The sequence below is a fragment of the Dendrobates tinctorius genome, unplaced genomic scaffold (assembly GCF_039654945.1).
Source record: "Dendrobates tinctorius isolate UK_male_01 unplaced genomic scaffold, ASM3965494v1 ptg000332l, whole genome shotgun sequence".
Taxonomy (NCBI): Eukaryota; Metazoa; Chordata; class Amphibia; order Anura; family Dendrobatidae; genus Dendrobates; species Dendrobates tinctorius.
Genome location: NW_027361998.1, coordinates 16479680 through 16503932, shown reverse-complemented (window position 1 = coordinate 16503932; position 24253 = coordinate 16479680). Strand labels below are relative to the sequence as shown.

Genomic DNA, 24253 nt, shown 5'->3' with positions numbered 1-24253 from the left:
CCACCGGAGCCTGCACAGCCCCCCGGCAGGCCGGCACAGCCCACCGGAGCCTGCACAGCCCCACCGGCAGGCCGGCACAGCCCCCCGGCAGGCCGGCACAGAACACCGGAGCCTGCACAGACCCCCTGGCAGGCCGGCACAGCCCCCCGAAAGGCCCGTACAGACCCCAGAGAGGCTGTACAAGGCACAAACAGGGTTTTTCTTATTCCGATATCGGAAGTCCCATAGACTTGAATGGGACTTCCGGTATCGGAATCGGCGATACCGATACTTTTTTTTAAGATCGGCCGATCCATTCCGATCCGATACTTTGAAGTATCGGACGGTATCGCTCAACTCTACTGACAAATGAAAGGTTCCTGTGTTGCAAAATGCACTTTGTCCTGTCTTCAGACATAGAGGAAGACCTCTTGACTTTGGCTGGCTGTTTTTTTCTTTTTCAAGTTCATTTCAGCATGTTTAAACATCTTTAGCTTTGCATGGAGTTTCTGAAGTTTAGTGGTTGTCACGTTCACCTCACACGCGAACGGTCCCCAGTTCGAAACTGGGTAGACGCATGACATTAGGCGTTGATATTAAAGCTTTTGACGTTGAGTCTTTGTTCTCGATGGCTCGTCATGACCACAGTAACCTTCCGCAGCCGGTTTCTGTAGTGTAGTGGTTATCACGTTCGCCTAACACGCGAAAGGTCCCCAATTCGAAACTGGGCAAAAACAAGCTGTTACCCTTTGGTATCCAAGCTTTTGACTTTCAGTTCTTGATCTCGATTGCTTGTTGTCACCACAGTAAGCGCTTGCATCTGGTTTCTGTAGTGTAGCGGTTATCACGTGCGCCTCACACGCGAAAGGTCCCCAGTTTGAAACTGGGCAGAAACACAGCTATTTCTCTTGGAAAATAATCTTTTTGACTTTCAGTGCTTGTTCTTTATTGCTTGCCATGACCACAGCATTTTTTGTTTGTTTGAATTGGTTGGTTTCTGTAGTGTAGTGGTTATCACGTTTGCTTTACACGCGAAAGGTCCTCAGTTCGAAACTGGGCAGAAACACTGCGTTCCTCTTGCAAACTAGCGCTTTTGACAATGAGTGCTTGATCTTTAATGCTTGCCATGACCACAGTAAATGCTCTTGTCTGGTTACTGTAGTGTAGTGATTGTCCTGTTTGCCATTCTCCTGAAAGTTGCCTTTTTTGATCCCGGGCAGAAACATGTGGCTTTTCTTTATTTTGATCACAAACGTATATTGTTGGCTTAATTAGCCATAGTTAGCATATTCTATTGCTGGTTTAATGAGCATTACTTTTACCAATGTGATTATTTCTACCCGTTTTTGCTTTTGGCAAGCATGTGTGTTTTTGACAGTGTCTAAGTGTTCCTAATTCAAGTAACACCTGATAGGATCAAGGTGCGAAAGCAGGCATCTAGGTGCTTATTCTTTTTGGCTTTTGGACAAAGGCATGAGAATGTTTTGTGGAGCATGGTTTTGTTTCCCTGTTTGTTCTTTTTCTCCAATAGCCTGACAAATGAAAGGTTCCTGTGTTGCAAAATGCACTTTGTCCTGTCTTCAGACATAGAGGAAGACCTCTTGACTTTGGCTGGCTGTTTTTTTCTTTTTCAAGTTCATTTCAGCATGTTAAAACATCTTTACTTTTGCATGGAGTTTCTGAAGTGTAGTGGTTGTCACGTTCACCTCACACGTGAACGGTCCCCAGTTCGAAACTGGATAGAAGCATGAAATTAGGCGTTGATGTTAAAGCTTTTGACGTTGAGTCTTTGTTCTCGATGGCTCGTCATGACCACAGTTACCTTCCGCAGCTGGTTTCTGTAGTGTAGTGGTTATCACGTTCGCCTTACACGCGAAAGGTCCCCAGTTCGAATCTGGGCAGAAACACGCTGTTACCCTTTGGTATTCAAGCTTTTGACTTTCAGTTCTTGATCTCGATTGCTTGTTGTCACCACAGTAAGCGCTTGTGTCTGGTTTCTGTAGTGTAGCGGTTATCACGTTCGCCTCACACGTGACTGGTCCCCAGTTCGAAACTGGGCAGAAACACAGCTTTTCTCTTGGAAAATGATCTTTTTGTCTTTCAGTGCTTGTTCTTTATTGCTTGCCATGACCACAGCATTTTTTGTTTGTTTTTTTTAATCGGTTGGTTTCTGTAGTGTAGCGGTTATCACGTTCGCTTTACACGCGAAAGGTCCTCAGTTCGAAACTGGGCAGAAACACGCTGTTACCCTTTGGTATCCAAGCTTTTGACTTTCAGTTCTTGATCTCGATTGCTTGTTGTCACCACAGTAAGCGCTTGCATCTGGTTTCTGTAGTGTAGCGGTTATCACGTTCGCCTCACACGCGAAAGGTCCCCAGTTCGAATCTGGGCAGAGACACAGCTTTTTCTCTTGGAAAACGAGCTTTTTGACTTTCACTGCTTGTTCTTTATTGCTTGCCATGACCACAGCATTTTTTGTTGGATTGAATTGGTTGGTTTCTGTAGTGTAGCGGTTATCACGTTCGCTTTACACGCGATAGGTCCTCAGTTCGAAACTGGGCAGAAACACAGCGTTCCTCTTGCAAACTGGTGCTTTTGACAAATAGTGCTTGATCTTTAATGCTTGCCATGTCCACAGTAAATGCTCTTGTCTGGTTACTGTAGTGTAGTGATTGTCCTGTTTGCCATCCTCCTGAAAGTTCCCTGTTTTGATCCCGGGCAGAAACATGTGGCTTTTCTTTATTTTGATCACAAACGTATATTGTTGGCTTAATTAGCCTTAGTTAGCATATTCTATTGCTGGTTTAATGAGCATTACTTTTACCAATGTGATTATTTCTACCCGTTTTTGCTTTTGGCAAGCATGTGTGTTTTTGACAGTGTCTAAGTGTTCCTAATTCAAGTAACACCTGATAGGATCAAGGTGCGAAAGCAGGCATCTAGGTGCTTTTTCTTTTTGGCTTTTGGACAAAGGCATGAGAATGTTTTGTGGAGCATGGTTTTGTTTCCCTGTTTGTTCTTTTTCTCCAATAGCCTGACAAATGAAAGGTTCCTGTGTTGCAAAATGCACTTTGTCCTGTCTTCAGACATAGAGGAAGACCTCTTGACTTTGGCTGGCTGTTTTTTTCTTTTTCAAGTTCATTTCAGCATGTTTAAACATCTTTAGCTTTGCGTGGAGTTGCTGAAGTGTAGTGGTTGTCACGTTCACCTCACACGCTAACGGTCCCCAGTTCGAAACTAGATAGAAGCATGACATTAGGAGTTGATATTAAAGCTTTTAACGTTGAATCTTTGTTCTCGATGGCTCGTCATGACCACAGTAACCTTCCACAGCCGGTTTCTGTAGTGTAGTGGTTATCACGTTCGCCTAACACGCGAAGGGTAACCAGTTCGAAACTGGGCAGAAACACGCTGTTACCCTTTGGTATCCAAGCTTTTGACTTTCAGTTCTTGATCTTGATTGCTTGTTGTCACCACAGTAAGCGCTTGCATCTGGTTTCTGTAGTGTAGCGGTTATCACGTTCGCCTAACACGTGAAGGGTAACCAGTTCGAAACTGGGCAGAAACATGCTGTTACCCTTTGGTATCCAAGCTTTTGACTTTCAGTTCTTGATCTTGATTGCTTGTTGTCACCACAGTAAGCGCGTGCATCTGGTTTCTGTAGTGTAGCGGTTATCACGTTCCCCTCACACGTGACAGGTCCCCAGTTCGAAACTGGGCAGAAACACAGCGTTTCTCTTGCAAATCAGCGCTTTTGACAATGAGTGCTTGATCTTTAATGCTTGCCATGACCACAGTAAACGCTCTTGTCTGGTTACTGTAGTGTAGTGATTGTCCTGTTTGCCATTGTCGGGATCCCTCAGATATCTCTTTCTTCTGAAGGACCGATGTTCTTGGGTGTAAGGCACCATATGTCTCTAATTGATTGCTCCGTCGAGAAGGATAACACAGACACAAGCTGTATAATACCACTCGGGATGCCTGCCAAGACGCCTCTGGCTTATCAGTTAGGCTTCCATCTTTTATAGCAAAGAATTTAAACATTTACAGACATGCGCAGTATAAAAAATGATTTCACAACTTGTTTTCTACAAAGAAAGTCATGTAGGCTAAAAAGCAGGAGTATTTGACCTTGGTTCACAAAGGAACAGAAAAGATAAGTTTTAAACAAGAAAATGCAACATAGACAGAACTCAATTTAACTCCTTCAGTTCCTATCATTCCCCCTTTGACATCTTTATTCTTCACAATCTGGAACACTGGATCCTGCAACGACAGCTGATAGTGCCCTATTCACCAGGTACTATCCCAGGCCGACGGGTTGCCCGAGGGAGACAGGTATCTTCTTTTACCCTCTCCATCCCCCAGTTACTAAGGCCACGTCTGACATCACAAGAGTACGCTCCTTCATGCCAGAAATAAGATGTCAACCTAAAACCCCTACTGGTAACCATTTATATGCATTGTCTCCACATATCCAGTACATGTCACTAGGTAGGTCCCATAGGGCTGAATGTTGTAATACCAGTCTATGAACCAAATCTATGAATGCAGATACATTCTGAAGCATACACCAATTTGGAAGTTGTCCTAAAGGGCTACAATACCCTACATCGGGATTTCCACAGGTGGGAATTCCTTTCTCATATCCAGATAACTCGTTGCAAGGTATATTACCTGAAATATTAAAACAAGTTTCATTATTGCCCTGGGGAAATAAATTGGAATACTCCCAGGACGTGTTATGCAACCTTCTTTCTAGCAGTATTGGTTTGAAGGCATCAGTAGAGTGGGAAGTTACATTAAAACTAACTTGTAGGCCATACATTGGAATTTGCCCCAGGTAGGTTAATCGAGTTCTATTCCTGGGTACCCAAGCCCCCCCTTTATATGCCAGATATTGAAGGTGTGCATTACTTCCTGAAAGGTTACCCTGCCACCAAGGGTATCCTACCCATCTCACAATAGGTATTCCAACAGTTGTGTTCCATAACTTCACATTATTTGTGGCATTATTAGCGAGTGTATCAGAACAACTGGTCCAGGCAAATAATTCCTCGGGTGGCACAGGAATAACAAGGAACGGAATACTAGTGGCCGATATTGGTAAATGTGTGCAGATCCAGCAATCTGCTGGAGGCTGAGTGTCATTTAACCAATCATTCAGTAATTTTTCATGATGTTGTATAAACTTATTATTCAAGGACATTGGAGAATTTAGATTGTCCCACGCAGCTACCATTATTACAGAAAATGCAGCAAAACCAAACCAAAACATTATGCACTCTTATGCTTTGTTAACTCCTGTGGCTAGTTTGCAATGTGATGCGTGGATCCAGGTTGGTCGTCCTTCCAACTTAACAGAAGTAGGCGTTGTCAGGAGTACTTGGTAAGGTCCCTGATATCGGGGTTCAAGGGTCTTTCTGGAGTGTTTCTTGACATATACGTAATCACCAGGTTGCAGACAGTGAGTTCCTTCCACACTATCTGGATCTGGAATGGAAGAGAAAACTAGAGAATGCATTTGAGTTAAATGCTTTTGCAACTGGATTACATAACTTGTCAAATTATCCACATTGAGTGTTAAGACCTGTGGGTAGTACAACCCTGTGTTCGGTGGTCTTCCAAACAGTATCTCGAAGGGTGACAGTTTAGCTTTCCCCGTGGGTGTGTACCCTACTGAGAATAATGCTAATGGGAGACACTCTGGCCGTGGTCTATGGGTCTGCTCCATGGTTTTCTGTATTTTCAATTTTAGTGTCCCGTTCATTCTTTCTACCTTCCCTGAACTCTGTGGGTGGTAGGGTGTATGAAATGCTTGTTCTACACCTATCATTTGCATTACATTTTGCATTACCTCAGCAGTAAAGTGTGTACCTCTGTCTGATTCAATTGTTTCAGGGACACCGAATCGTGGTACTAGTTCCATCACCAGTTTCTTTGCAGTGGCTCGAGCTGTAGCCGTTTTCACCGGGTAGGCCTCTGGCCATCCAGAGAAGAGATCTACACATACTAGGATATTTGCATACACTCCTACCTTGGTAGCTGTATGTCGTCAATCTGCCGTCTCTGAAACGGGTAGAGAGGCCTAGGTGTCGCTTTCTTAGGGACTTTTACTGTTTTACCTGGGTTGTGCTGTGCACAGATGAGGCATGATTGTACAAGTTTCGCGGCTGTGTAACTGAAACCAGGAGCGATCCAGAAGGCATCTACCATGGCACACATGTGACTTTTTGAGGTGTGATTGGGGCCATGTGCTGCTTGCGCCATGATTGGGAACAGGGACTTTGGTGGGCACATTTTATCCTTATTCTCCCATACTCCATTTGAGTTCAGCTCAGCTCCCAGTCTCCCCCGGTGTACCTTCTCTGTTTGGGCAGCCTTTTGCTGGAGGGATTTCAGGACATCTAGACCCAATGTGGCTGGAATACGCTGACTCCCCGCCACCGTCCACTGCTCTCTCTAGGCCGCCTTGTGCTATTTTAGCAGCCTCGTTCGCCCTTCTATTGCCCTCTACCTCCACGGAGTCACCTTTGTGTGTGCTTTTACCTTGACAATGCCAACCTGGACTGGTAACATCAATGCCTCCATCAATTGTTTCACCAGCTCTGCATTTTTAATGGGCTTCGAATCTGTGAAAATATAAGCGACTTTACCTGCAGCGGCTCTACACGCCTCAGTGAGTGCCTTCAACTCTGCCTCCTGCGCCGACATGTGAGGAGAGAGTGGTTCCACTCGGATTACCTCATGTGAGTATACTACTGCATATCCATATCTTGTCTGGATAGGATTTAGTGCAATTCGCTTAGGTCAGTAGCACAGGTCACACAAGTAGCTATTCAGTCTGGGTTTGTCTGAGTCTGACCACAGTGTTTACAAGTCCATCTGTTTTGTCTGGGTCTCTGGTTACACTTTGTCAATCAAACATTCATAATACACCTTCCATACTGCTGCACATTCTCAAGCATCATTTATTCACTTGCTATTTTCTTCCCTTGTCTGTGCCTTTTTGTACATCCAAACATTCACACTCTGGTATTTTTGCCTTTTTCAATATTTGTCCCACTTGTTTTACTGCTTCCTTCCTTCTCTGTCTTTTGTAATTTGACACAATTTGCTATACAAATCAATCACACAACTAGAAGCAGGTTCAAACACATTAATGACCAAGCAATCACTTACAATGACCAAACAATCACTTACAATTCCCTTCTAAATTAGGCACCATATCTTACTTTTAACTTCCAATCTTCAATTAAGTACTGTTGCTTTAAAATGCACAAATCTTTCAGCGCGTACCTTACGGATAGAATTACAGAGAATTTTGAGCACAGCTCACACTCAGCAGAGATAAGAGCGAAGGGAGAAGAAACTGCGCAGCTCCATCCTTCCCCCCTCCCGTCAGAATGCAGCGTCGTCCTTCACAGAATTCTGTAGTTCTTTAGACTTATCAAAATCAATTTCTACAAAGAAACTCAAAATCACGGGATTTCACTGTAAGGGCAGATAACTGTATAATGAGATTAACCATGCCTTGCCCTTTTTCTGGCCAAATGCATTCAGGAAACTTTACAATGCAATGCCACATATAACACGAACTATATCATTACTCAATTCATTCAGTCTCAGATGTAGATTTGAAATATCTATAACGCATCTGTCCGGGATTCCACCACAAATCTCTTGACACAAAAATGATGTGTGATGATTCATTCATACGTGCTCATTCACTGATTTTTTTTTTTTTTTTTTTTTTACTCAATTACTCATCTCTCATCTTATTCAGAGGTTCTCATAGACATATATACAAGGATTCACACAGCCTGCCTATCTTGCACTTTGGATTTGATTAATACTTTTTCCAGGTTCTTTGCTGCACTACTTCCATATCTATCCTCAATTATATCACATAACCGGTCTCCTTCTTCAGGTGTCTTTCCCTGACTGTTCCCCATCTTTCTATCCTGTTTCTCTTGTTTCTTCCTGTTAGTCCCCTGCCTTAGGTGGTGTATTGGGTAAGCTCAAGACTAGGCTCTACTATACCTCGTTACCTTCTTCCTAAGGTGCCAACAGGTTAAACGGGGTGTCTGTTCCTCCTTGTACTACGTGTCTCGTGTACTTATATGCTAGGTAGCATCCGAACAGTAACACTCCCACAACACACAGGATTGTAAACAAAGTATCCATTTATCGGGGTTCTTCAGTCATATCCTGTCACAGGCTCATTTCGTGGTCCTGTGCTCATTCGGTCACACTCTTATCTGTCACAAGGTTTATTCGTAAAGGGTGTTGATTTAAGCTTAGGCGGTGACCTCCCCGAAAGGACGCTGTCACATGACCCAGTTAGGCAATATCACCACTCTTTGAACGAATACCTACTGTGCAGCTTATTTGTCTACTTTCCACAGTCCTTCAAATCAAGGCAGTCACTCAACAACCTCCTCTATTCCTAGTGCGGAACCGTCTATTGTGAAAAACTTGTCCGTCCGGGCTGCGCAGTATGAACTGTTCACCCAGCCTTATATTCCGTAATGTCAGACCTCTCAACATGTCACTCAATGGGACATGTGTATTCAATGCTAACAATACCCACCACTGTTCTCCCTTCTTGAAGTGATGAAACTTTTTATGTTTGTGTCTGGGGTTGTCCCTGCAAATGTCCAATCACCATACCCGTTATGATTTGCATCAGTTCTTCTCCTAAAAATAGCAGTACACAGGCAGAATCTGCAATAGCCTCTCATTCGGACAGGAATTACATATGCATGTCACACCCGATTTCCTCAGAGTTCTTATATGGACCTGATTTTACGGCCCCCTCCTCTACTAGATTCCCCTTGATACGGACCTTAGTTATAATGATAGATTATGAAGAGCAGAGAAGAGAAGAATTGATCGCTTACCTGGCCAGGTGTTTAGGTCTGCTGTTCACAATTTCATCAGTAACTGGAGTGGTCTGTAGATCGGGTAGTCTTGGAGAGGTGCCTATATCAGGTCCCTGTTTCGGGCGCCAGGAAACTGTCGGGATCCCTCAGATATCTCTTTCTTCTGAAGGACCGATGTTCTTGGGTGTAAGGCACCATATGTCTCTAATTGATTGCTCCGTCGAGAAGGATAACACAGACACAAGCTGTATAATACCACTCGGGATGCCTGCCAAGACGCCTCTGGCTTATCAGTTAGGCTTCCATCTTTTATAGCAAAGAATTTAAACATTTACAGACATGCGCATTATAAAAAATGATTTCACAACTTGTTTTCTACAAAGAAAGTCATGTAGGCTAAAAAGCAGGAGTATTTGACCTTGGTTCACAAGGGAACAGAAAAGATAAGTTTTAAACAAGAAAATGCAACATAGACAGAACTCAATTTAACTCCTTCAGTTCCTATCACCATCCTCCTGAAAGTTCCCTGTTTTGATCCCGGGCAGAAACATGTGGCTTTTCTTTATTTTGATCACAAATGTATATTGTTGGCTTAATTAGCATTAGTTAGCATATTCTATTGCTGGTTTAATGAGCATTACTTTTACCAATGTGATTATTTCTACCCGTTTTTGCTTTTGGCAAGCATGTGTGTTTTTGACAGTGTCTAAGTGTTCCTAATTCAAGTAACACCTGATAGGATCAAGGTGCGAAAGCAGGCATCTAGGTGCTTTTTCTTTTTGGCTTTTGGACAAAGGCATGAGAATGTTTTGTGGAGCATGGTTTTGTTTCCCTGTTTGTTCTTGTTTCCAATAGCCTGACAAATGAAAGGTTCCTGTGTTGCAAAATGCACTTTGTCCTGTCTTCAGACATAGAGGAAGACCTCTTGACTTTGGCTGGATGTTTTTTTCTTTTTCAAGTTCATTTCAGAATGTTTAAACTTCTTTATCTTTGCATGGAGTTTCTGAAGTGTAGTGGTTGTCACGTTCACCTCACACGCGAACGGTCCCCAGTTTGAAACTGGATAGAAGCATGACATTAGGCGTTGATATTAAAGCTTTTGACGTTGAGTCTTTGTTCTCGATGGCTCGTCATGACCACAGTAACCTTTCGCAGCCGGTTTCTGTATTGTAGTGGTTATCACGTTCGCCTAACACGCGAAAGGTCCCCAGTTCGAAACTGGGCAGAAACACGATGTTACCCTTTGGTATCCAAGCTTTTGACTTTCAGTTCTTGATCTTGATTGCTTGTTGTCACCACAGTAAGCACTTGCATCTTGTTTCTGTAGTGTAGAGGTTTTCACGTTTGCCTCACACGTGTCAGGTTCCCAGTCCGAAACTGGGCAGAAACACAGATTTTCTCTGGGAAAACAATCTTTTTGACTTTCAGTGCTTGTTCTTTATTGCTTGCCATGACCACAGCATTTTTTGGTTTTTTTAATCGGTTGGTTTCTGTAGTGTAGCGGTTATCACGTTCGCTTAACACGCGAAAGGTCCTCAGGTCGAAACTGGCCAGAAACACAGCGTTTCTCTTGCAAACTAGCGCTTTTGACAATGAGTTCTTGATCTTTAATGCTTGCCATGACCACAGTAAACGCTCTTGTCTGGTTACTGTAGTGTAGTGATTGTCCTGTTTGCCATCCTCCTGAAAGTTCCCTGTTTTGATCCCGGTCAGAAACATGTGGCTTTTCTTTATTTTGATCACAAACGTATATTGTTGGCTTAATTAGCATTAGTTAGCATATTCTATTGCTGGTTTAATGAGCATTACTTTTACCAATGTGATTATTTCTACCCGTTTTTGCTTTTGGCAAGCATGTGTGTTTTTGACAGTGTCTAAGTGTTCCTAATTCAAGTAACACCTGATAGGATCAAGGTGCGAAAGCAGGCATCTAGGTGCTTTTTCTTTTTGGCTTTTGGACAAAGGCATGAGAATGTTTTGTGGAGCATGGTTTTGTATCCCTGTTTGTTCTTTTTCTCCAATAGCCTGACAAATGAAAGGTTCCTGTGTTGCAAAATGCACTTTGTCCTGTCTTCAGACATAGAGGAAGACCTCTTGACTTTAGCTGGATGTTTTTTTCTTTTTCAAGTTCATTTCAGCATGTTTAAACATCTTTAGCTTTGCATGGAGTTTCTGAAGTGTAGTGGTTATCACGTTCACCTCACACGCGAGCGGTCCCGAGTTCGAAACTGGATGGAAGCATGACATTAGGCGTTGATATTAAAGCTTTTGACGTTGAGTCTTTGTTCTCGATGGCTCGTCATGACCACAGTAATCTTCCGCAGCTGGTTTCTGTAGTGTAGTGGTTATCACGTTTGCCTAACACGTGAAAGGTCCCCAGTTCGAAACTGGACAGAAACACGCTGTTACCCTTTGGTATCCAAGCTTTTGACTTTCAGTTCTTGATCTCGATTGCTTGTTGTCACCACAGTAAGTGCTTGCCTCTGGTTTCTGTAGTGTAGCGGTAAACACGTTCGCCTCACACGCGAGAGGTCCCCAGTTCGAAATTGGGCAGAAACACAGCTTTTCTCTTGGAAACTGATCTTTTTGACTTTCAGTGCTTGTTATATATTGCTTGCCATGACCACAGCATTTTTTGATTTTTTGAAGCGGTTGGTTTCTGTAGTGTAGCGGTTATCACGTTCGCTTTACACGCGAAAAGTCCTAAGTTCGAAACTGGGCAGAAACACAGCGTTTCTCTTGCAAACTAGCGCTTTTGACAATGAGTGCTTGATCTTTAATGCTTGCCATGACCACAGTAAACGCTCTTGTCTGGTTACTGTAGTGTAGTGATTGTCCTGTTTGCCATCCTCCTGAAAGTTCCCTGTTTTGATCCCGTGCAGAAACATGTGGCTTTTCTTTATTTTGATCACAAACGTATATTGTTGGCTTAATTAGCATTAGTTAGCATATTCTATTGCTGGTTTAATGAGCATTACTTTTACCAATGTGATTATTTCTACCCGTTTTTGCTTTTGGCAAGCATGTGTGTTTTTGACAGTGTCTAAGTGTTCCTAATTCAAGTAACACCTGATAGGATCAAAGTGCGAAAGCAGGCATCTAGGTGCTTTTTCATTTTGGCTTTTGGACAAAGGCATGAGAATGTTTTGTGGAGCATGGTTTTGTTTCCCTGTTTGTTCTTTTTCTCCAATAGCCTGACAAATGAAAGGTTCCTGTGTTGCAAAATGCACTTTGTCCTGTCTTCAGACATAGAGGAAGACCTCTTGACTTTGGCTGGATGTTTTTTTCTTTTTCAAGTTCATTTCAGCATGTTTAAACATCTTTAGCTTTGCATGGAGTTTCTGAAGTGTAGTGGTTGTCACGTTCACCTCACACGCGAACGGGCCCCAGTTCGAAACTGGATAGAAGCATGACATTAGGTGTTGATATTAAAGCTTTTGACATTGAGTCTTTGTTCTCGATGGCTCAACATGACCACAGTAACCTTCCGCAGCTGGTTTCTGTAGTGTAGTGGTTATCACGTTCGCCTTACACGCGAAAGGTCCCCAGTTCGAAACTGGGCAGAAACACGCTGTTACCCTCTGGTATCCAAGCTTTTGACTTTCAGTTCTTGATCTCGATTGCTTGTTGTCACCACAGTAAGCACTTACATCTGGTTTCTGTAGTGTAGCGGTTATCACGTTCGCCTCACACGCGAAAGGTCCCCAGTTTGAAACTGGGCAGAAACACAGCTTTTCTCTTGGAAAACGATCTTTTTGACTGTCAGTGCTTGTTCTTTATTGCTTGCCATGACCACAGCATTTTTTGTTTTTTTTGAATCGGTTGGTTTCTGTAGTGTAGCAGTTATCACGTTTGATTTACATGCGAAAAGTCCTCAGTTCGAAACTGGGCAGAAACACAGCGTCTCTCTTGCAAACTTGCGCTTTTGACAATGAGTGCTTGATCTTTAATGCTTGCCATGACCGCAGTAAATGCTCTTGTCTGGTTACTGTAGTGTAGTGATTGTCCTGTTTGCCATCCTCCTGAAAGTTCCCTGTTTTGATCCCGGGCAGAAACATGTGGCTTTTCTTTATTTTGATCACAAACGTATATTGTTGGCTTAATTAGCATTAGTTAGCATGTTCTTTTGCTAGTTTAATGAGCATTACTTTTACCAATGTGATTATTTCTACCCGTTTTTGCTTTTGGCAAGCATGTGTGTTTTTGACAGTGTCTAAGTGTTCCTAATTCAAGTAACACCTGATAGGATCAAGGTGCGAAAGCAGGCATCTAGGTGCTTTTTCTTTTTGGCTTTTGGACAAAGGCATGAGAATGTTTTGTGGAGCATGGTTTTGTTTCTCTGTTTGTTCTTTTTTCCCATAGCCTGACAAATGAAAGGTTCCTGTGTTGCAAAATGCACTTTGTCCTGTCTTCAGACATAGAGGAAGACCTCTTGACTTTGGCTGGCTGTTTTTTTCTTTTTCAAGTTCATTTCAGCATGTTTAAACATCTTTAGCTTTGCATGGAGTTTCTGAAGTGTAGTGGTTGTCACGTTCACCTCACACGCGAACGGTCCCCAGTTAGAAACTGGATAGAAGCATGACATTAGGCGTTGATATTAAAGCTTTTGACGTTGAGTCTTTGTTCTCGATGGCTCGTCATGACCACAGTAACATTCCTCAGCCGGTTTCTGTAGTGTAGTGGTTATCACGTTCGCCTAACACGCAAAAGGTCCTCAGTTCGAAACTGGGCAGAAACACGCTGTTACCCTTTGGTATCCAAGATTTTGACTTTCAGTTCTTGATCTCGATTGCTTGTTGTCACCACAGTAAGCGCTGGCATCCGCTTTCTGTAGTGTAGAGGTTATCCTCACATGCGAAAGGTCCCCAGTTCGAAACTGGGCAGAAACACAGCTTTTTCTCTTGGAAAACGATCTTTTTGACTTTCAGTGCTTGTTCTTTATTGCTTGCCATGACCACAGCATTTTTTGTTTGTTTGAATCGGTTGGTTTCTGTAGTGTAGGGGTTATCACGTTCACTTTACACGCGAAAGGTCCGCAGTTCGAAACTGGGAAGAAACACAGCGTTCCTCTTGCAAACTAGTGCTTTTGACAATGAGTGCTTGATCTTTAATGCTTGCCATGACCACAGTAAACGCTCTTGTCTGGTTACTGTAGTGTAGTGATTGTCCTGTTTGCCATCCTCCTGAAAGTTCCCTGTTTTGATCCCGGGCAGAAACATGTGGCTTTTCTTTATTTTGATCACAAACGTATATTGTTGGCTTAATTAGCCTTAGTTAGCATATTCTATTGCTGGTTTAATGAGCATTACTTTTACCAATGTGATTATTTCTACCCGTTTTTGCTTTTGGCAAGCATGTGTGTTTTTGACAGTGTCTAAGTGTTCCTAATTCAAGTAACACCTGATAGGATCAAGGTGCGAAAGCAGGCATCTAGGTGCTTTTTCTTTTTGGCTTTTGGACAACGGCATGAGAATGTTTTGTGAAGCATGGATTTGTTTCCCTGTTTGTTCTTTTTCTCCAATAGCCTGACAAATGAAAGGTTCCTGTGTTGCAAAATGCACTTTGTCCTGTCTTCAGACATAGAGGAAGACCTCTTGACTTTGGCTGGCTGTTTTTTTCTTTTTCAAGTTCATTTCAGCATGTTTAAACATATTTAGCTTTGCATGGAGTTTCTGAAGTGTAGTGGTTGTCACGTTCACCTCACACGCGAACGGTCCCCAGTTTGAAACTGGACAGAAGCATGACTTTAGGCGTTGATATTAAAGCTTTTGACGTTGAGTCTTTGTTCTCGATGGCTCGTCATGGCCACAGTAACCTTCCGCAGCCTGTGTCTGTAGTGTAGTTGTTATCACGTTCGCCTAACACGAGAAAGGTCCCCAGTTCGAAACTGGGCAGAAACAAGCTGTTACCCTTTGGTATCCAAGCTTTTGACTTTCAGTTCTTGATCTCGATTGCTTGTTGTCACCACAGTAAGCACTTGCATCTGGTTTCTGTAGTGTAGCGGTTATGACGTGCGCCTCACACGCGAAAGGTCCCCAGTTCGAAACTGGGCAGAAACACAGCTTTTTCTCTTGGAAAACGATCTTTTTGACTTTCAGTGCTTGTTCTTTATTGCTTGCCATGACCACAGCATTTTTTGTTTGTTTGAATTGGTTGGTTTCTGTAGTGTAGCGGTTATCACGTTCGCTTTACACGCGAAAGGTCCTCAGTTTGAAACTGGGCAGAAACACAGCGTTTCTCTTGCAAACTACCGATTTTGACAATGAGTGCTTGATCTTCAATGCTTGCCATGACCACAGTAAACGCTCTTGTCTGGTTACTGTAGTGTAGTGATTGTCCTGTTTGCCATCCTCCTGAAAGTTCCCTGTTTTGATCCCGGGCAGAAACATGTGGCTTTTCTTTATTTTGATCACAAACGTATATTGTTGGCTTAATTAGCGTTAGTTAGCATATTCTATTGCTGGTTTAATGAGCATTACTTTTACCAATGTGATTATTTCTACCCGTTTTTGCTTTTGGCAAGCATGTGTGTTTTTGACAGTGTCTAATTGTTCCTAATTCAAGTAACACCTGATAGGATCAAGGTGCGAAAGCAGGCATCTAGGTGCTTTTTCTTTTTGGCTTTTGGACAAAGGCATGAGAATGTTTTGTGGAGCATGGTTTTGTTTCCCTGTTTGTTCTTTTTCTCCAATAGCCTGACAAATGAAAGGTTCCTGTGTTGCAAAATGCACTTTGTCCTGTCTTCAGACATAGAGGAAGACCTCTTGACTTTGGCTGGATGTTTTTTTCTTTTTCAAGTTCATTTCAGCATGTTTAAACATCTTTACCTTTGCATGGAGTTTCTGAAGTGTAGTGGTTGTCACGTTCGCCTCACACGCGAACGGTCCCCAGTTCGAAACTGGATAGAAGCATGACGTTAGGCGTTGATATTAAAGCTTTTGACGTTGAATCTTTGTTCTCGATGGCTCGTCATGACCACAGTAACATTCCGCAGCCGGTGTCTGTAGTGTAGTGGTTATCACTTTCGCCTAACACGAGAAAGGTCCCCAGTTCGAAACTGGGCAGAAACACGCTGTTACCTTTTGGTATCCAAGCTTTTGACTTTCAGTTCTTGATCTCGATTGCTTGTTGTCACCACAGTAAGCACTTGCATCCGGTTTCTGTAGTGTAGCGGTTATCACATTCGCCTCACACGCGAAAGGTCCCCAGTTCGAAACTGGGCAGAAACACAGCTTTTTCTCTTGGAAAACGATCTTTTTGACTTTCAGTGCTTGTTCTTTATTGCTTGCCATGACCACAGCATTTTTTGTTTGCTTGAATAGGTTGGTTTCTGTAGTGTAGCGGTTATCACTTTAGCTTTACACGCGAAAGGTCCTCAGTTCGAAACTGGGCAGAAACACAGCGTTCCTCTTGCAAACTAGCGCTTTTGACAATGAGTGCTTGATCTTTAATTCTTGCCATGACCACAGTAAATGCTCTTGTCTGGTTACTGTAGTGTAGTGATTGTCCTGTTTGCCATCCTCCTGAAAGTTCCCTGTTTTGATCCCGGGCAGAAACATGTGGCTTTTCTTTATTTTGATCACAAACGTATATTGTTGGCTTAATTAGCCTTAGTTAGCATATTCTATTGCTGGTTTAATGAGCATTACTTTTACCAATGTGATTATTTCTACCCGTTTTTGCTTTTGGCAAGCATGTGTGTTTTTAACAGTGTCTAAGTGTTCCTAATTCAAGTAACACCTGATAGGATCAAGGTGCGAAAGCAGGCATCTAGGTGCTTTTTCTTTTTGGCTTTTGGACAAAGGCATGAGAATGTTTTGTGGAGCATGGTTTTGTTTCCCTGTTTGTTCTTTTTCTCCAATAGCCTGACAAATGAAAGGTTCCTGTTTTGCAAACTGCACTTTGTCCTGTCTTCAGACATAGAGGAAGACCTCTTGACTTTGGCTGGCTGTTTTTTTCTTTTTCAAGTTCATTTCAGCATGTTTAAACATCTTTAGCTTTGCAAGGAGTTTCTGAAGTGTAGTGGCTGTCACGTTCACCTCACACGCGAACGGTCCCCAGTTTGAAACTGGACAGAAGCATGACATTAGGCATTGATATTAAAGCTTTTGACGTTGAGTCTTTGTTCTCGATGGCTCGTCATGACCACAGTAACCTTCCGTAGCCGGTGTCTGTAGTGTAGTGGTTATCACGTTCGCCTAACACGAGAAAGGTCCCCAGTTCGAAACTGGGCAGAAACACGCTGTTACCCTTTGGTATCCAAGCTTTTGACTTTCAGTTCTTGATCTCGATTGCTTGTTGTCACCACAGTAAGCACTTGCATCCGGTTTCTGTAGTGTAGCGGTTATCACATTCGCCTCACACGCGAAAGGTCCCCAGTTCGAAACTGGGCAGAAACACAGCTTTTTCTCTTGGAAAACGATCTTTTTGACTTTCAGTGCTTGTTCTTTATTGCTTGCCATGACCACAGCATTTTTTTTTTGTTTGAATCGGTTGGTTTCTGTAGTGTAGTGGTTATCACGTTTGCTTTACACGTGAAAGGTCCTCAGTTCGAAACTGGGAAGAAACACAGCGTTCTTCTTGCAAATTAGCGCTTTTGACAATGAGTGCTTGATCTTTAATGCTTGCCATGACCACAGTAAACGCTCTTGTCTGGTTACCGTAGTGTAGTGATTGTCCTGTTTGCCATCCTCCTGAAAGTTCCCTGTTTTGATCCCGGGCAGAAACATGTGGCTTTTCTTTATTTTGATCACAAACGTATATTGTTGGCTTAATTAGCCTTAGTTAGCATATTCTATTGCTGGTTTAATGAGCATTACTTTTACCAATGTGATTATTTCTACCCGTTTTTGGTTTTGGCAAGCATGTGTGTTTTTGACAGTGTCTAAGTGTTCCTAATTCAAGTAACACCTGATAGGATCAAGGTGCGAAAGCAGGCATCTAGGTGCTTTTTCTTTTTGGCTTTTGGACAAAGGCATGAGAATGTTTTGTGGAGCATGGTTTTGTTTCCCTGTTTGTTCTTTTTCTCCAATAGCCTGACAAATGAAAGGTTCTTGTGTTGCAAAATGCACTTTGTCCTGTCTTCAGACATAGAGGAAGACCTCTTGACTTTGGCTGGCTGTTTTTTTCTTTTTCAAGTTCATTTCAGCATGTTTAACCATCTTTACCTTTGCATGGAGTTTCTGAAGTGTAGTGGTTGTCACGTTCACCTCACACGCGAACGGTCCCCAGTTCGAAACTGGATAGAAGCATGACATTAGGCGTTGAGATTAAAGTATTTGACGTTGAGTCTTTGTTCTCGATGGCTCGTCATGACCACAGTAACCTTCCGCTGTCGGTTTCTGTAGTGTAGTGGTTATCACGTTGGCCTAACACGCGAAAGGTCCCCAGTTCGAAACTGGGCAGAAACACGATGTTACACTTTGGTATCCAAGCTTTTGACTTTCAGTTCTTGATCTCAATTGCTTGTTGTCACCACAGTAAGCCCTTGCATCTGGTTTCTGTAGTGTAGCGGTTATCACATTCGCCTCACACGCGAAAGGTCCCCAGTTCGAAACTGGGCAGAAACACAGCTTTTCTCTTGGAAAACGATCTTTTTGACTTTCAGTGCTTGTTCTTTATTGCTTGCCATGACCACAGCATTTTTTGTTTTTTTCATATCGGTTGGTTTCTGTAGTGTAGCGGTTATCACGTTCTCTTTACACGCGAAAGGTCCTCAGTTCGAAACTGGGCAGAAACACAGCGTTTCTCTTGCAAATTAGCGCTTTTGACAATGAGTGCTTGATCTTTAATGCTTGCCATGACCACAGTAAACGCTCTTGTCTGGTTACTGTAGTGTAGTGATTGTCCTGTTTGCCATCCTCCTGAAAGTTCCCTCTTTTGATCCCGGGCAGAAACATGTGGCTTTTCTTTATTTTGATCACAAACGTATATTGTTGGCTTAATTAGCATTAGTTAGCATATTCTATTGCTGGTTTAATGAGCATTACTTTTACCAATGTGATTATTTCTACCCGTTTTTGCTTTTGTCAAGCATGTGTGTTTTTGACAGTGTCTAAGTATTCCTAATTCAAGTAACACCTGATAGGATCAAGGTGCGAAAGCAGGCATCTAGGTGCTTTTTCTTTTTGGCTTTTGGACAAAGGCATGAGATTGTTTTGTGGAGCATGGTTTTGTATCCCTGTTTGTTCTTTTTCTCCAATAGCCTGACAAATGAAAGGTTCCTGTGTTGCAAAATGCACTTTGTCCTGTCTTCAGACATAGAGGAAGACCTCTTGACTTTGGCTGGATGTTTTTTTCTTTTTCAAGTTCATTTCAGCATGTTTAAACATCTTTAGCTTTGCATGGAGTTTCTGAAGTGTAGTGGTTGTCACGTTCACCTCACACGCGAGCGGTCCCGAGTTCGAAACTGGATAGAAGCATGACATTAGGCGTTGATCTTAAAGCTTTTGACGTTGAGTCTTTGTTCTCGATGGCTCGTCATGACCACAGTAACCTTCCGCAGCCGGTTTCTGTAGTGTAGTGGTTATCACGTTTACCTGACACGCGAAAGGTCCCCAGTTCGAAACTGGGCAGAAACACGCTGTTACCTTTTAGTATCCAAGCTTTTGACTTTCAGTTCTTGATCTCGATTGCTTGTTGTCACCACAGTAAGCGCTTTCCTCTGGTTTCTGTAGTGTAGCGGTAAACACGTTCGCCTCACACGCGATAGGTCCCCAGTTCGAAACTGGGCAGAAACACAGCTTTTCTCTTGGAAAATGATCTTTTTGACTTTCAGTGCTTGTTATTTATTGCTTGCCATGACCACAGCATTTTTTGTTTTTTTAAATCGGTTGGTTTCTGTAGTGTAGCGGTTATCACGTTTGCTTTACACGGAAAAAGTCCTAAGTTCGAAACTGGGCAGAAACACAGCGTTTCTCTTGCAAACTAGCGCTTTTGACAATGAGTGCTTGATCTTTAATGCTTGCCATGACCACAGTAAACGCTCTTGTCTGGTTACTGTAGTGTAGTGATTGTCCTGTTTGCCATCCTCCTGAAAGTTCCCTGTTTTGATCCCGGGCAGAAACATGTGGCTTTTCTTTATTTTGATCACAAACGTATATTGTTGGCTTAATTAGCCTTAGTTAGCATATTCTATTGCTGGTTTAATGAGCATTACTTTTACCAATGTGATTATTTCTACCCGTTTTTGCTTTTGGCAAGCATGTGTGTTTTTGACAGTGTCTAAGTGTTCCTAATTCAAGTAACACCTGATAGGATCAAAGTGCGAAAGCAGGCATCTAGGTGCTTTTTCTTTTTGGCTTTTGGACAAAGGCATGAGAATGTTTTGTGGAGCATGGTTTTGTTTCCCTGTTTGTTCTTTTTCTCCAATAGCCTGACAAATGAAAGGTTCCTGTGTTGCAAAATGCACTTTGTCCTGTCTTCAGACATAGAGGAAGACCTCTTGACTTTGGCTGGATGTTTTTTTCTTTTTCAAGTTCATTTCAGCATGTTTAAACATCTTTAGCTTTGCATGGAGTTTCTGAAGTGTAGTGCTTGTCACGTTCACCTCACACTTGAACGGTCCCCAGTTCGAAACTGGATAGAAGCATGACATTAGGCGTTGATATTAAAGCTTTTGACGTTGAGTCTTTGTTCTCGATGGCTCGTCATGACCACAATAACCTTCCGCAGCCGGTTTCTGTAGTGTAGTGGTTATCACGTTCGCCTAACACGCGAAAGGTCCCCAGTTTGAAACTGGGCAGAAACACGCTGTTACCCTTTGGTATCCAAGCTTTTGACTTTCAGTTCTTGATCTCGATTGCTTGTTGTCACCACAGTAAGCGCTTGCATCTGGTTTCTGTAGTGTAGCGGTTATCACGTTCGCCTCACACGCGAAAGGTCCCCAGTTCGAAACTGGGCAGAAACACAGCTTTTCTCTTGGAAAATGATCTTTTTGACTTTCAGTGCTTGTTATTTATTGCTTGCCATGACCACAGCATTTTTTGTTTTTTTAAATCGGTTGGTTTCTGTAGTGTAGCGGTTATCACGTTTGCTTTACATGGAAAAAGTCCTAAGTTCGAAACTGGGCAGAAACACAGCGTTTCTCTTGCAAACTAGCGCTTTTGACAATGAGTGCTTGATCTTTAATGCTTGCCATGACCACAGTAAACGCTCTTGTCTGGTTACTGTAGTGTAGTGATTGTCCTGTTTGCCATCCTCCTGAAAGTTCCCTGTTTTGATCCCGGGCAGAAACATGTGGCTTTTCTTTATTTTGATCACAAACGTATATTGTTGGCTTAATTAGCCTTAGTTAGCATATTCTATTGCTGGTTTAATGAGCATTACTTTTACCAATGTGATTATTTCTACCCGTTTTTGCTTTTGGCAAGCATGTGTGTTTTTGACAGTGTCTAAGTGTTCCTAATTCAAGTAACACCTGATAGGATCAAAGTGCGAAAGCAGGCATCTAGGTGCTTTTTCTTTTTGGCTTTTGGACAAAGGCATGAGAATGTTTTGTGGAGCATGGTTTTGTTTCCCTGTTTGTTCTTTTTCTCCAATAGCCTGACAAATGAAAGGTTCCTGTGTTGCAAAATGCACTTTGTCCTGTCTTCAGACATAGAGGAAGACCTCTTGACTTTGGCTGGATGTTTTTTTCTTTTTCAAGTTCATTTCAGCATGTTTAAACATCTTTAGCTTTGCATGGAGTTTCTGAAGTGTAGTGCTTGTCACGTTCACCTCACACTTGAACGGTCCCCAGTTCGAAACTGGATAGAAGCATGACATTAGGCGTTGATATTAAAGCTTTTGACGTTGAGTCTTTGTTCTCGATGGCTCGTCATGACCACAATAACCTTCCGCAGCCGGTTTCTGTAGTGTAGTGGTTATCACGTTCGCCTCACACTTGAAAGGTCCCCAGTTCGAAACTGGCCAGAAACACGATGTTTCCCTTTGGTATCCAAGCATTTGACTTTTAGTTCTTGATCTCGATTGCTTGTTGTGACCATAGTAAACATTTACTTCTGGTTTCTCTAGTGCAGCGGTTATCATGTTTGCCTCACACGCGAAAAGTCCCCAGTTCGAAACTGGGCAGAAACACAGCGTTTCTCTTGCAAACTCGTGCTTTTGACAATGAGTGCTTGATCTTTAATGCTTGCCTTGACCACAGTAAACGTTTTTGTCTGGTTACTGTAGTGTAGTGATTGTCCTGTTTGCCATCCTCCTGAAAGTTCCCTGTTTTGATCCTGGGCGGAAACATGTGGCTTTTCTTTATTTTGATCACAAACGTATATTGTTGGCTTAATTACCATTAGTTAGCATATTCTATTGCTGGTTTAATGAGCATTGCTTTTACCAATTTGATTATTTCTACCAGTTTTTGCTTTTGGCAAGCATGTGTGTTTTTGACAGTGTCTATGTTTTCCTGATTGAAGTAACACCTGATAGGATCAAGGTGCGAAAGCAGTCATCTAGGTGCTTTTTCTTTTTGGCTTTTGGACAAAGGCATGAGAAAGTTTTGTGGAAAATGGTTTTGTTTCCCTGTTTGTTCTTTTTTCCAATAGCCTGACAAATGAAAGGTTCCTGTGTTGCAAAATGCACTTTGTCCTGTCTTCAGACATAGAGGAAGACCTCTTGACTTTGGCTGGATCTTTTTGTTTTTCAATTTCATTTCACTATGTTTAACCCTTTTCCTACAATGGACGCACTATTCCATCCATGTGACCTGGGACCTAAGTCCCATGGACGGAATAGTACGTCATGCCGTTTAATGCGACAACGCGACTTAAGTCGCAGTGATCGCATTAAAATGCTGACGCCATCTTACCTCAGGATCGATGGCCTCGGCATCCTGGGCAGTCTCCGCCCTGGCCCGCCGCTCTGTGAGCTGTGATTGGCTGTTCAATTCAGAACAGCCAATCACAGCGCTTCTCTTTGTTTCAGCCAATCATATTGGCTGAAACATCAGGATCCTAGGCTAAGATCGAGTACCGATGTACTCGATCCTAGGACCGGTGCCTGGCAATGCCAGGCACCGGACAAAAGCCCCCAGATTGGAACGATCACCCATCTAATCGATCGCGCCAATCGCAGCACACAGCGGCGCAATATTGCCACTGTGCCCTGCCGGTACCGGCCCGGATCGGTGCTGTAATAGCACCGATCCTATGCCAGAGCCTAGGACAGGCCCAGCAGGGCCTGCAGGAAGTGGTTGGCGCGATCAATTAGATCGGCGATCATGCCAGCCACAGGGCACAGCTGTGGTCATGCTGTGACTGCTCTGTGCCCTGCTGATGACCTGGCCATGACCTGCCTTGGACTCGGAGCTGTGAGCTCCGATCCTATATATAGGAAGGAGAGAAGTCCGGCTTTCAGGATCGCGCTGTTCCAGTCCAAAGTTCACAAGGAGTTAATCCAAGGACCAAGCAGTGATTATAACTTTCTTTTTATTCCATAAACTCTACGCGTTTCGTGTACACACTGTACACTTCCTCAGGAGCAAAGTGGGTAACTTTGCTCCTGAGGAAGTGTACAGTGTGTACACGAAACGCGTAGAGTTTATGGAATAAAAAGAAAGTTATAATCACTGCTTGGTCCTTGGATTAACTCCTTGTGAACTTTGGACTGGAACAGCGCGATCCTGAAAGCCGGACTTCTCTCCTTCCTATATATGCAATTCTAGTGACCGACTGATTGCTGCAGTTCATCGGATCCTACCCATTTGTGCTTATGGTTGTTGTGTTCCACACAACTGAACAAGGTGAGTGGATCCATATCTGTTGAAACGTTTATATCATTGGATAAGACCCTATTGTGCGCTTCTTTCTCCCCCTTTTTTATAGCTCCGATCCTGGGCAGTTACCAATCTTCACCAGGCAGATCAGGGATTGGTGGGATCGATATAATCATTCGATCCCACCAATGACAGGTCACAGCAGCGATGTGACCGCTCTGTGACCTGCCTCTGGCCTGTCTGCAGGGGTCCTCACCCTAGATGAGTATTCCTGCAGAGAGGTCGGATGCAGCAAGAGCTCCTGTGCTGGGTATTGTGGTGCCACAGCTTGTAGCATCACAATCCCTGCAGAAGAAAGAAGAAAGAAAACTACAACTGTAAGTGTTAATTGATCCCTGATCCCCTGCCCAATCTATCTTCACCCCTAATCTATCTTCATCCCCCCATCCCCCTCCACCCCCCCTTTTACCCCTTTCACACCCCTTTTACCCCCTCCACCTCCCTTTTGCGCCGCCTCCATGCGCAGCCGCCAAGCGTTGATCGGTGACGCAGTTCACCGATCAACACTCATGCTCGCTTTTTTCCTTAGCCCCCTTTGCGCCACCTCCGCACACTCATCCCGTTTTTCATTTTTTTCACCCCCTTGTGCCACCTAACTACAACCCTAACTGATCCCTGC

The 24253-nt window shown here is 43.1% G+C and overlaps 17 non-coding genes across 17 annotated transcripts; all 17 read left to right on the top strand.

The window, feature by feature from the left end:
* The first annotated feature begins 972 nt into the window (after positions 1 to 972).
* Positions 973 to 1045, top strand: TRNAV-UAC (transfer RNA valine (anticodon UAC)). The gene has a single exon. It is a non-coding gene; the product is annotated as a tRNA-Val (tRNA).
* A 768-nt stretch (positions 1046 to 1813) lies between these two features.
* TRNAV-UAC (transfer RNA valine (anticodon UAC)) lies at positions 1814 to 1886 on the top strand. The gene has a single exon. It is a non-coding gene; the product is annotated as a tRNA-Val (tRNA).
* Positions 1887 to 2145: 259 nt separating this feature from the next.
* Positions 2146 to 2218, top strand: TRNAV-UAC (transfer RNA valine (anticodon UAC)). Its single transcript has one exon. It is a non-coding gene; the product is annotated as a tRNA-Val (tRNA).
* An 86-nt stretch (positions 2219 to 2304) lies between these two features.
* On the top strand, positions 2305 to 2377 carry TRNAV-CAC (transfer RNA valine (anticodon CAC)). The gene has a single exon. It is a non-coding gene; the product is annotated as a tRNA-Val (tRNA).
* A 97-nt stretch (positions 2378 to 2474) lies between these two features.
* TRNAV-UAC (transfer RNA valine (anticodon UAC)) lies at positions 2475 to 2547 on the top strand. The gene has a single exon. It is a non-coding gene; the product is annotated as a tRNA-Val (tRNA).
* A 7475-nt stretch (positions 2548 to 10022) lies between these two features.
* TRNAV-AAC (transfer RNA valine (anticodon AAC)) lies at positions 10023 to 10095 on the top strand. Its single transcript has one exon. It is a non-coding gene; the product is annotated as a tRNA-Val (tRNA).
* Positions 10096 to 12360: 2265 nt separating this feature from the next.
* On the top strand, positions 12361 to 12433 carry TRNAV-UAC (transfer RNA valine (anticodon UAC)). The gene has a single exon. It is a non-coding gene; the product is annotated as a tRNA-Val (tRNA).
* An 86-nt stretch (positions 12434 to 12519) lies between these two features.
* TRNAV-CAC (transfer RNA valine (anticodon CAC)) lies at positions 12520 to 12592 on the top strand. The gene has a single exon. It is a non-coding gene; the product is annotated as a tRNA-Val (tRNA).
* Positions 12593 to 15020: 2428 nt separating this feature from the next.
* Positions 15021 to 15093, top strand: TRNAV-UAC (transfer RNA valine (anticodon UAC)). The gene has a single exon. It is a non-coding gene; the product is annotated as a tRNA-Val (tRNA).
* Positions 15094 to 16020: 927 nt separating this feature from the next.
* On the top strand, positions 16021 to 16093 carry TRNAV-CAC (transfer RNA valine (anticodon CAC)). Its single transcript has one exon. It is a non-coding gene; the product is annotated as a tRNA-Val (tRNA).
* A 1097-nt stretch (positions 16094 to 17190) lies between these two features.
* Positions 17191 to 17263, top strand: TRNAV-CAC (transfer RNA valine (anticodon CAC)). Its single transcript has one exon. It is a non-coding gene; the product is annotated as a tRNA-Val (tRNA).
* Positions 17264 to 18201: 938 nt separating this feature from the next.
* On the top strand, positions 18202 to 18274 carry TRNAV-AAC (transfer RNA valine (anticodon AAC)). Its single transcript has one exon. It is a non-coding gene; the product is annotated as a tRNA-Val (tRNA).
* Positions 18275 to 18360: 86 nt separating this feature from the next.
* On the top strand, positions 18361 to 18433 carry TRNAV-CAC (transfer RNA valine (anticodon CAC)). The gene has a single exon. It is a non-coding gene; the product is annotated as a tRNA-Val (tRNA).
* Positions 18434 to 19371: 938 nt separating this feature from the next.
* On the top strand, positions 19372 to 19444 carry TRNAV-GAC (transfer RNA valine (anticodon GAC)). The gene has a single exon. It is a non-coding gene; the product is annotated as a tRNA-Val (tRNA).
* An 86-nt stretch (positions 19445 to 19530) lies between these two features.
* On the top strand, positions 19531 to 19603 carry TRNAV-CAC (transfer RNA valine (anticodon CAC)). The gene has a single exon. It is a non-coding gene; the product is annotated as a tRNA-Val (tRNA).
* A 937-nt stretch (positions 19604 to 20540) lies between these two features.
* Positions 20541 to 20613, top strand: TRNAV-AAC (transfer RNA valine (anticodon AAC)). Its single transcript has one exon. It is a non-coding gene; the product is annotated as a tRNA-Val (tRNA).
* An 86-nt stretch (positions 20614 to 20699) lies between these two features.
* TRNAV-CAC (transfer RNA valine (anticodon CAC)) lies at positions 20700 to 20772 on the top strand. The gene has a single exon. It is a non-coding gene; the product is annotated as a tRNA-Val (tRNA).
* Positions 20773 to 24253: the final 3481 nt, after the last annotated feature.